Source organism: Drosophila suzukii, chromosome 2R, assembly GCF_043229965.1.
Source record: "Drosophila suzukii chromosome 2R, CBGP_Dsuzu_IsoJpt1.0, whole genome shotgun sequence".
Lineage (NCBI taxonomy): Eukaryota > Metazoa > Arthropoda > Insecta > Diptera > Drosophilidae > Drosophila > Drosophila suzukii.
The window spans coordinates 18,006,369-18,018,575 of record NC_092081.1 but is presented as its reverse complement, the minus strand read 5'-3'; the positions used below and the strand labels follow the sequence as shown (position 1 = coordinate 18,018,575).

General features: G+C 40.5%; 1 protein-coding gene across 12 annotated transcripts in view; it reads right to left on the bottom strand.

Annotated features, from left to right (window-relative positions):
• The window catches only part of Mef2 (myocyte enhancer factor 2), a 48,222-nt gene that overhangs the window by 20,825 nt on the left and 15,190 nt on the right, over positions 1-12,207 (bottom strand). For all 12 annotated transcript variants that reach the window (XM_065863564.2, XM_065863565.2, XM_065863563.2 and 9 more), the window contains exons 2-3: positions 7,327-7,546; positions 387-441 (exon numbers count right to left, since the gene is read on the bottom strand). The gene's annotated coding sequence lies outside the window, so the exon portion shown is untranslated. The remainder of the gene's footprint in view (positions 1-386; positions 442-7,326; positions 7,547-12,207) is intronic.

Genomic DNA, 12,207 nt, shown 5'->3' with positions numbered 1-12,207 from the left:
ATCCTGGCTGGGGGAAAGAACTGGTGGGAAAGCAGACAGGCAGACACACGGAAATTGACAACTCGCAGAGCAATAAAGAAAAGTGTCCCGCACACAAACACACTCACACACAGCGGGAGAGGAAAAGTGGGAAAAAGGAAAATGGTAAAGCAGAGGGTGGGCTGATAAGTTTCATACAGTTTCCACCCACAGAACCCAAGTTATGCCCCCACATAACACAATATTTCCCTAATGTCTTTATTATGTTCCATTGAGTGTAAATATTTGCCTTGTGCACACACATACAGGCCAACATGTGTGTGTGTTAGCCAGCTTGGTAATACGTGGCACGTGCTTCATAAGAAGGTGAAACAAGCCGAAAAACAAAACAGGTTCTAAGGACTCACCTTTGGGAAGCTTGCCTTCAGCAGTTTGCCGACACAACAGGTACAAAAGATTACGCTGCAAAGAGGCGGAAGAGATGGAAATGGAAATTAGAAGTGGGGAAAAGTGAGAAAATCCTGTGGGAGGCTACTGGAAAAACCCGCCCCTCTAGCGATTTATGACGCTCAGTTCAATGCACACGCGTTCCACGTTGACCTCCTGCATCGCATTGTTTTTGCGCCCCCCCAGAAAAGAGAAGCCCCCCGAAGAAATCGGTGGCAAAGTCGGGGTCCGCACATGTGCGGCATGCCCCCTGCCAAAAACAACTAACAAGACTCAAAGAAAGAGTTGCAGAGAACCAAGAACGGAGAACAGACGACAAGTGAGCAGAGCGGGTTTAAAGTTGAAAGGATACCATAAATCTTGTAAGCTGATGCAAAGCGACATTCGCCGAAGCCACAGACAAAGCCGAAGGCCCCAGTAGAGCCGCAAAATTCTGGGGAATGGGTCGGAAAAGGGGTGGCGGAACAGATGAGCCATCCGAAGACTCAACAAGTGACACAGCGAGTTTTGCCGCGATGCTGGGTGAGCTTGGGTGGTGATATATGGGGCGCTTCCAACCCCATAAACAACCCGCCTAGAAAGAGGAGACTCGAGTAACAAAGAACCCCAACTTTATAATATTAAGGGTGTAGTGTAATAATCACTCATCAAGCTATATTCACTTCAATCAAAACCCTGTACATTTAGTAATCATGTTTTTGTATATCAATATTTAATTCATACATTTTTGATTGAAGCTTTTAAACCACCCCTTTTCTTGAATCTAAACATAGAAAATTTGCCAATTTCTTTAATAAATCAATAAATTTATAAAGTACCCTATATGTACTATAGTTTTTAATTTTAATTAAACTTTTTTTTTGATAAAATGGATTTATAGAAACCTGTGCTGAACCTTATATAGGTTTAAAATTTTAAAAAATGGGCTCACGAACCTTAATTTTAAATATTATAATAATATTTTCTTCAGAAAGTAATATTAGTTTATTAAAAGTTTATCTAGGCAAATACAATTTTCATAATTTCTTATTGACCATCTTCAATCTTTCAATGTAAATTATTTTGAACAAAGAAGTTTAAGGACCTCGTTCGCAGCTGTTTCTTCTCCCCCTACGCGGCTCTAGAAGATTGTCAGATGTTTGTTGCATAAATGACTTTGGAGGAAATCCCGAACCAAATGAGGCTCATTTCCCCGAGCTGGATGGAATGGATTACCGATACCATGCCCGGTCTCAAGTGGCCGCATCCTTTGGCTGCTGATTTCGATGGCGATGCCGTTTCCTGGTTGCCATCGACATCGCAGTTGCCGAGCCAGAAGTCAAATGGCATATCTAGCATAACATTCTATTCGAGTGCGGATTCTCTGGCCGAGAATGTCTGGGCATCGGAATGGAGGAACCCGGCCACTTGAGCCCAGTGTGCGTTTCTATCTGTTTCTATGTCTGTTTCTGTGCAGGAGTCTGCAGCCACATTTTATTGTTGTCTTTCTCACCTAAAGCCAACCGAAGCGGCAGCAGCGGCCATAAGGCGCATCGATGTAGAAACATCTTTTGGTTTTCTCTACACTTTAAGAAAAAGTCGAGACCCAGAAAATAAAAACGAGAAAATAGCAACAAGGTTTTTTTCCAGAAAACAATTACTATCCAATGTTATTATAAAAAAAAAATATTAAAAAAAATATAAATAAAAAAAATTCAATTTAAAAACTTTTTAATTAGTAAAAAGTCTTTTAGTATTAATAAATGAGTTCTTCAAATGAGTTCTTTCTAAATATTTTCTACTCAAAAAAAAAAAAATTGTATTAATTTTTAAAAACATAAAAAAAAATTTAATTAAACTTTGAAATTTAAGTGTATTTTATGTGAGTACGCACAATGTACATGTGTCTATATGTTTGTGCAAGTACTCGCAATGTTTCCTTTGATTTTTTTTCTACTTATTGGGTACCCGAAACTACAACAAAGCCAAGGCAGAGGCGTAGCTCAAAGGGGCTTTCCGTTTGGTAAGGAAACATGATTTCTTAATGAGAAAAATCGGGAAGTTTCCTAAGAAGGATCCAGGGTCTTAAGTATCTATAAGACCCCTCCTCACCCACACCCCTGGGCCAACACACATATACGAATTGGTTCACCGACACGCGTCTTTGCCGTACGCAAATGTTATTGACGTGGCAGGGCATCAGAATATCAGACTATCCCACCATCCGACCGTCAGACCGTCGCCCAGACTGACAGGCAGCCAAGAGGGAATGGGAATGGATGGGGGGGGCCAAACTGCTGCCACTGATGTTACCGTTAAAAGAAATGCAATTAAAATGAGTCTCTAGACCCCTGAAAACCTCGTGCAGTCGTAGCACCCGTAGCACTCGTAGCATCGGCAAGCGGAAGCAATTAGTAAACTGAGCGGGGCAGATATATCCGAGAAGAACTGAAGCCGAGGGGTAAATCCATGGCAAATCTCTGGCTGCGTGCCCTACGTGGCTTTTTCTTCAGCGGCGATCGGATCGTGCGGCTGAAGGTACAAATACGGCTCTACAGTCTACAGATCCACTCAGCAGGGAGGAATGCACTCGGCGACTGGGCACCGAGAAGTACAGACAATCCTTTGGCCATGGTCACACCCCCTCCAGCCCACCTTTGCATGCATATCCCCCTTCGTTCTTCGTCACGCCCTTGGGGACATGCCCAAGAAATCATAATTTTTCAATAATTCTGTTTGTCATTTTCGGTTTGGGGTTACACAGCTGAGACCCGGAGCAAATGGAATAGAAAAACAATTGGAAAATTAGGATTTTCGCGATTAGGAGCTAAAGGGTATTTTATATATTAAATTATAAAGATAATATTCAACAGGAGTAGATTTCTACAGCTGGAAGTACTTATTCAATATTGAAATTTTCAAATAATATAAAAATGTGTTCCACAAAAGACGCAATCAAAACATATCTGCAGACTAGTCGGGCCTCCGTTTTTCGATTGGGTGGGCAGATCATCTGTCTGCATCTCTGGACCACCCACCCGAGTCGAGCGTTAATGCAAAAACAACCGAGCATTAGGAAAAATATAGAAACAAATAACAAAAGCAAACATAAAATCCGAAATCCGTATAAACATGGGAACTACCAGACGAACGGACAGACCCATGATGATGATGCAAACGCAGAGAACTATATCCAACTGCGGCTGGCTATATCTATAACCGCATCTACGATTGCGGCTGACTATATAGCTATATCTATATGTTCGTTGTACGATTTTAGCTGTGGCACGTGCCCGCGCACCGTTTGTAAAAATAAAACTCGGGCCAATAACATTTTCAGCTCGAATCGATTGTTTACTTGGCGCTTGCAGAAAATTGATAATATCTGGGGGTCTCAAAAGGGGGGTGGCGACCTGTTGTTTGTGCTGTTTCTGATCGGCTGGCCAGTTCATTCACAAGTTAAATTTAAAACGAAAACCAAAACAAAATCTTAAATTTAGTTATGGCCAACGAGGAAAAATCTATAAAAATCTATAGAGATTTTCAGTTTAATTTTTTCTCTTCTCTGGCTCAATTTGATTTTCCCGTGTTTTCGTTTTTCTGTATCGCGATCGGTGATATTCAAAATGGCGATCTCTGGGGAAAAAGCGCATGCGCATGCGCAAAAAACCGTTAACTCACCTCAGCGGAACCCACCTCTCCCATGTCTTTGTATATATGTGTGTGTGTGCTTCTTCTGACGCCATTTGCATTTCGGGCTAAATATAGACAAAGTTCTCGCCTCGATCACCAGTCTTCCCCCCTTTTCCACCCATTCTACACACACCTCTCTCTACGATCTGCGCTGGTGTGAGTGCTCACATTACGCTGCGCTGCTTTGGTCCTCCTCTCTCCTGTGCACACAGTGTGAGTCGTCTTCCCCACACCTTTCTTCCCCACACTTACACTCGGGCCCCTGCCAAAGCTACGTTGGTATGGGTTCGCTGATTGAATTTCAGTTTTCTTCAGCAATTCTCTTTCGAAATTTTTCAATCTTTCTACACAAGATTTTGCAATGGCTGCTGCTGTGGGGAAGAAAGGGAGAACAAGAGAGAGAGAGGGAGGGTGGGGAAGACAGGTGCTGCCAAAATGCGTTACGAAAGCGCCGCGATGTGTAACTGCAAAAAGAAGACACATGTGGTATGCTGCCCTCCTCCTCTACATCTATATATCCTATATTGTCCGCTCTACCAGTTGCTGTCCATGTCAGCTAACAGCGTCTGATGTCTGTCGTCGCCAATTGCGCAGCTGCAGATACACATATGGAGGCATACAGATACAGATACCGACTGAGATACAGATGCAGATACAAATACAATCGGAGAGGAAAGGAAAGGAACGAGCGAGAGGATGCCAGTGTTTGTTATACGGACATTCCGTATAAACAAATATCTGTGTATATATCTTCTTTTCGTTGGGGCTAGGATATATCGTTGTATTGGCCCCTTTGCTCGTATTTCTTAGCTGGCTCACTGGATAATCCCGACGGTGAAAAGCACATGTGTGCGCCTGAGGTCGATATATGATCCGGAGCTATGCGATATTGGTAAAGAAAAATAAATTGATTGGAAGACCTGCTGAAGAATTCTACAATTTCTTTGTTTTCTATAGCATTCTTAGGTATTTGAAAGATTTTTAAGTGCAGAAAAGACTGGCTATTGCTTAACTTCTTTTAAGATAATGTTTTGCAGAACTGATATAACTAAATTTCATGTTTATTAAGTAACTGATACTGCGATATCTCCCTTTCATGCAAACCATGATAAAATGTGTTAACTAATGTTCTTCAAAGCAAACTAGCTTTACACTATCTACTTTATTAAAAAGACAGCAGAAAATGTTAATAGTCTGTCGATTAAACATTTTATTTAGTCAAAAGAACTAATATACAAATAAATTGACTGTTAAATTAGTTGACTCCTCATGAACCAACATTTTATGTTTCACGAATGTGTTGTCTTTCAATCGGATACTACTGTCACTATCTACTTTCTTTTATTTAAGCAAAAAAAGTAAAACTAGCACAATAGCATCAAAAACGTTGTTGTTTTTAATTGGATACTACTGTCCCTATCTACTTTTCTTAAATTTACCAAACAACATTTGGAATGGGCAAAATGCTACCTCAAAGCAACGATGCCCACTTCCAAACATTCCATTTTTCTGCACCGAAACAATCTCAATTTCCTCCCAATTGAATTGAATCTTTCAAATTAAATTAAATTCATTTATTTTGGCTCACTCCTCTCGGCATTACATTTTATCTACGCTGAAACAATTTTAATTTGCATGCAGCACTTGCCAAAAACCAAAAGACCAACCGAAAAAAATAAGACAACAAGAGACCAAGAGTGGCAGAAAATGTTGCAGAAAACTAGAAATTTTTGCCAGCTTTTCTTGTTTTTCTTTTTTTTTTTTTTTTTTTTTTTTTCTTTTTTTTCTTTTGGCTTTTCTGTCGTTGTTGCTGCTGCGGTTGCTGTACCCCATGGATGGGATGGATCTGATATTTTCACGCTTAATCACTAACTGTCCCTCTCGCCTGCTGCCGGTGATTTTGTGAGTATGTGAGTGTGTGTGTCTGTGGCATGGCGACAACAAGACATGAAAAACATTTTGGCCCGGGTCCAAAATACTTAAAGCTGCAAATGAAATGACAGAGAACGAAGACGACGTCAAGCCAAAACTGCACAAATGTCAAAGGGGGTCGGAAAATGGGGGTTGGAGTGGGCCCCCGGCAAAGGGAAACTTTAATTTCCCTTTATTGCGGTCGTCGAGTGCAATTATCGAGCGTAAACAAAAAGGAACAAAACGCAGGGCGAGCAAAACAAATTTCATCTTCAGGTGAATTTTCCGGGCCCCCATCTTCTTCAGAATATACATCATATGTACATAAAAAACATATATATACACACGCCGATGTGTATACATTTGGGAGACGCGTGCTTGAATACTTGATGATCCCCTGAATATATAATATGTATAAGAAAAAAAGAGCGAGAGGAAGACAGCGCATAATTCAATGACGTTCGATGTGATGGTGCCAAAGGAAAAATTTTCTGACAGACAGAGGAAGCTCTTCTGAGATTTAATTACCTGCAAATGCTGTTGGTCCTTACAGCTCTGCAATTCAAAACCATCAATATCTGCACGGAACTATGTAACTCAATGCTTTGGTATTCTTTAGAATTCCCCCCCGGCAGCGGGTTTCCATGGCAAAAAGGGAAAGAAACATTCTTGGCAAAAATGTTTCACGTTAATTGAAAGCCCAACGAGCTTGGTATTGGGATACTCGGCATTGTGCCTGTGTTGGTGCCCATCACGCATACGCAGCTGTTGTTGTAGGTCTTGTTCGATCTGGTATTCGTAGTCGCAGACTGCCTAGGAATCCACTCGAGAGCCAAGAAAGCTGGTCCGAAATGAATACAACATTGTATGTAGCACCAAAAACTACTAGTTCTAACTTGTCTGAAACACAATATCCAATCAATGCCATAGGAAAAGTACCATACGAAATACAATAACTAACTTAAAGTTTTTATAATGGTTAACGCAACTACTACTAGTTTTATACGTTATTCCGACTCCGATATTTATCAAAATGAGTTTTTATTGTTTTAAATAAAAAACTAATAGGACGGAAAAATAAGAAAACTGAAATACATTCAAGGTTTACTTATAAGGCTTATAGATGTACCCAAACTTCGACTCTATCAGAAACATCTATATGATAAACACTACTCTTTGATCTTTTTTATTTTAAAGGAGAACCGAAAACAGCTGCTGTTTGCCTCCAAAAACGTAATAAGATAATCAAAATCATTATAATGAAGAATAATTGTCCCTTTAATTGACAATATTACAATTTCCTAAAGATATCCTTACCTGGTACGGTTCCGGGAGCCAACTGTCCCAGCAGTTGTTCTCTCCAAAAAAGATCTATGGCCAATCCTCAACGGCCATTCTGTGGTAATCCGTGAATAGTTCTAGAGAACCCGCGCGAATCGCCTATATTATGAATTTGTACATTGGTTTATTGTATGCAGTTTACGGGAATTGACATCGATGTTGACGCTGCCGCTTCCACCTGAGTTTGGTTGTATAACTGTAAGTAAAATGAGGAGAGATATTAATCATTGCACAAGTGCCTTTCATATCGCATTCAGGTGAAATGTACGCAAATGTGAATCCCCCGCTGTGGCGAGCCTATACAAAATGCAACAAGTCGGGGGGTTTTTAGGGGGTCAAGGGGGCTGGCATTTGGGATGGCAGATAGTCACTTGCAGGATTCTCTTGTGTTGAGGGAAATGCGCGCGTGCTGTGCTCAACAATCGCCCACACAAAGACGGAGTATCTGTGCGGCAGTATCTGTATCTGTATGCGTATCTGTATCTGTATCTGTGGGCTGCTTCGCTGGGTTGTGAGTGTCGGAATGCGTGGGAGGCTAATAAAATGCTTCAGCGACATCGGCAACAGCCACATCCACATCTACACCCCCACAGCCACATTCACATCCCCAGCAGCAGACAATCGGAGGCAGCTCCTCCACATCCACATGCCCCCATCCTCCCAGGTTGCCATAGACTTGATCAGCTTTCTGTATATCATGGGTTTCCCGAGAGTAAAGTGTGTGTGTTTGTGGTGCTGCCTTTGTTGCGTTGCCATGGCATTTTCCAATGAAATCGCCACCTATGGTTGCCTTTGACTGCCACCTCCTGTGGCTACTCCATAAAAATGAAAACTTCAAAAAAACAAATCAATGGAGCCTCATTTATTAAGTGAACGTTGCCAGAATTTCGAATTCCTCATACAATCCTTTCGTTTCTAGGGTATTGGCAAGTCTTCATCGCTGGGATACAAAAAAAAAAGTAAACATCAAACAGATTCAGCTGGCAGTTGTCTCTCATAAATTTTACCCTCAATATTTTTCCACATTTCCCACCTCGTCCTATCCCTCTCGCCACCTCCTCTCTCTTCTCTTTCCCTATTGATGACATATATCTTCTATACCTTTAACATTCCCCGACGCCCACAACATCATGATTTCGTCTATATTCATGTACGTATATTTTCCATACTTTGAAAAATCCCTCTTGCTGTGTAAAAAAGTCAAAATTTTCCTTATGATTCTTCTCGAATACAAACGATTTCGGTTTGTTTTAAAAAACTATTGCAAATGTATGACTCATAAATGGGATTCGAGCTGATTTCTAATCAGTTGAAATTGCAATGCTCATAATTATTGTTTTTTTTTTTTAAGTAAAATGGCCAACGAGGCTGGCTTTTTCGTGCCATTTTCAGTTTTTCAATTTTGAGCATTTGAAATTGTTGGCTGTCGGCCAAAGTCTACAGAAATTTGCGTAAATAAACAACTTTTTGCAATTTAAAAACAACATAACGAAAAAGCAAACAACATATAATCATTTTTTGGGGAATCCGTGAGTTGAATACTCTTAGAAATCTTAGAAGAACCACCATGGAAATGTTAAAGAAATGAAATCAATTTTCTTAAATTATTTTTAGACCTAAAAACTTAACATTTTAAAACTTTTTTCAAAAAATGACATGAATGTTTGTCTGTTTTAAATTAAGATGGAGATTCTTATTCATCAGGACTTAATAATTATTCCCATAGGATCTCTTCGTGACTAATGAAGATAATTAGGGTGTTCAAAAAACAAAAGAACCTAATTTGTATCGCATTAAAGTTTGCACAAGGCAAAAAGAGTTGCAAACAAACTGGCAAAAAAAGGGGGCAAAATAAATATTTTTAGATTTAGAACCATATAGAACGGAGTGTCAGGAGCGGGTAAGTAGAATTATGGAGGGGAGTGTGGATTAGGAGCTCACACTAGAAGGCATATTAAATTTCCCAGCGGAAACGGAAATGGTTCAAGAGCTCTCCTCTCGCCTTTAGAAGTGATTGACAGGTCTCAGCCTCCAGTCAGCCCCAAATCCGACCCCATCCCAAGTTCCCTTGCTTTGTTTTGTTAGTCACCAGCATAGCCTAGAGGTATAAGATAAGCTTTTCATACTAAGCTGCTTTTGCGGGAAAACGTCAGGGAATTTTCCATTCTTCATATTTTTTTTAAAGTTTGTAAAAGAATTTACAATGTTTTGATTTTCATTTGCTTACAATCTTATGTGGCACTGCTGGCGCCATCTATGGAACACTGGGTTAAGCTGCAGCCGATCGAGGGACTGCCGCCATCTGTCGGACTTAATGTTCAAGTACGACATCTGGCGGCGAACGTACACATCACTTGTTTGCAACATGTTGCTGGCTTCTTGCAACATTTTGAATTCTCCCGATTCTTTATTTATTTCTCTTTTCATTTCTTCTCAAACAGATGTTTTCACTTTATTTTGGGAAATTTCACGACTTATGACAGAAGAATTGCACTTTGCTGGATGAAATTATCCGCCTTTGCCTGTGTTTAATTAACACCGCATCACTCACACTTGCCGTTGATCGATTACGATTGTTTCGATTATTTCGATTGTGGAATAATAACGATACGTTTTAAGGACGCGACACCAGCGAGCCGAGCCGATTGATTCGGATTGAGGATTGGAAATGAAAATATTGTACAAGAATCTATATGTGCGAGGAGGTATAGACGTGTGTATATTTCCTACACTTCACTTTACTGGCGCAGAAAATCGCATATACACCGAGAATGTATAATTATAAATAAATGTTCTATAAAAAACGCTTTTTGTTTCTTCTGCTGCTTTTCCGTTTCGTTTTGCTCGGATCCGTTTTGTTCTGTTCAGTTCTGTACGGTTCAGTTCGGTTCATCTTGCGTTTGTTTGTTTGTTTGCGTTTGAGCCATTTTAAAATTAGAGGTAACCCGAAATAAGATAATAATGCCGCCAACAAGGCGCGGAAATCATCTTTTGACTAGCGCTAAAGCCCCGTCCTCTCAGGGGGATTCCCCCCATTCGAAATCCCCTGCAGAATCTCTTTTTGATGAGCTTTCGAGTTAAGCGTCGCCAAAGCGCTCTCCAAGCGTTTTAATGGCGTTTTCATGGAAGTGATTGAGTACTGCGGCTGTGTGTTCGTGTGCGATTCCTTTGTGGGAGTGTGTGTACAAAGGATTTCTTTCCCAGGATTGTGGCGGCTCTTTGAGGCAGGAGGCACTGTGTTTGCCTTTTTATGTTTTGCCAAGAAGAAGCTAATCAGATTATGGCCAAATCGTATTAAGCGGCCAATTATGTATTCAACAAGCGAGCAAAGCGGTTAAATGTTGTAGCTTTAGCTTCGGTTTGGTAAATTTCCCTGAACAAGGGCAAATAGTTGGTAGAACTGGTTAAGTTTATTAGAAAATGATTACCAAGAACATTGAAATGTTAGTCTCATTTAGATATTTTATTTGTTTCAGTTACAAAAAGGTTCTGCAAAGATGTAAACACTCATTTGGAATGGTTGCGTTTATAGTGATATCGATAGAAAAAGTTCCATAATGTAACACTACAACAGCCTCAGTCTATCGCATTTATCGATTTTTGTAAGATTTTTTATTATTCTTGAAAATAACAGTTTTTAATAATTTTAAACCGAACCGGCTTTATTTATCGAATATCCGATATCCACGAAACAATCTAAAAGACGCGCGCGTTCGACCGCCCGAATGGACTGCTAATAAAGCTCTTAACTCTTCATTCCGACCGATCGTTCTGAAATAAATCGAAATGCCACACACACAGCAACAGTCAGCGCCGCACACTGAGAGATATATTTTAGAATTGTATTATTTTTGGGCCTGGTTCGCTTTGTTATTGTACAAGTATTTTGGTCGCCTTCGGCTTCTGTTCAGTGTTGTTCCTCAGTGATTTTCAGTGATTTTCGGATCTTTTCTGTACTGTGCTATGTTGTTGCTTTGACCGGCGATCTCCTTCGACTAAAAGAAAGGAAATTCTGAGCATCTGTTTTCGTGGGGGCTGCCTGTTCGGCGTGGCTGCTGCATTGGAATTGGAAGTGCGATGATTTTTAAATAAATGTTCACTTATTTTTATAACCACGGCCAGGGGCCAGGGGCCAAGGGGCAGCGCTACCCACACAAATACACGCAAAAATATCTACAGCTCACATAGGTACAGACATATATATAGTATCCTCTGCGGATCCCTAACTAAAGGGGGTGGCTGGGCTAATTTTCCCACTCGATGGCCGGCCGCAGAGTATCAGTTAAAATTAGCACTGAAAACATCAATATTTTTACATTTCCCGATGTGCATGATTTCCATGGAATTCCACAAAACAAGGAGTTATTTTTAAAACAGCAGAAGGCAGCTAGTGAAATGTGTTGGCTGAGTTGGCAGAATCCGCAAATAACGAATGGCAAACGTTCGATTTTTGTGTGTTTTTTTTGCACTTTTGGGCAGGAAATCCTTTTAGCCAAGTACAAATAGGTATATTTCCTTAGGAAAAACACCAATATACCATCGTGAATTGCACAAAAATTCCGCGAAATTTTCAAACCTTTCAGATGCGTACTTCTTTTGCTTATGTAAACCACTCCTTGGCCATGTTGTCACGTGGAAAATAAACGTGTGAACCCAATGTTATGCACTTCCAAAGGAAGTGCGCCCCCAAGTATGCAAGGTTTTTCTTTTTTGGTATGGGGACCAAAGTTAAATTGAATGCTGCAAAAGTTGAAGAATTAAGGGAAAACTCAATAAGCTTAACGCCGCGAAAAACCGCGAGGGCAGCGGTTGGGCTGGAAAAACCAACTTAATAACGGGTTACTGTGGCCAATGAAG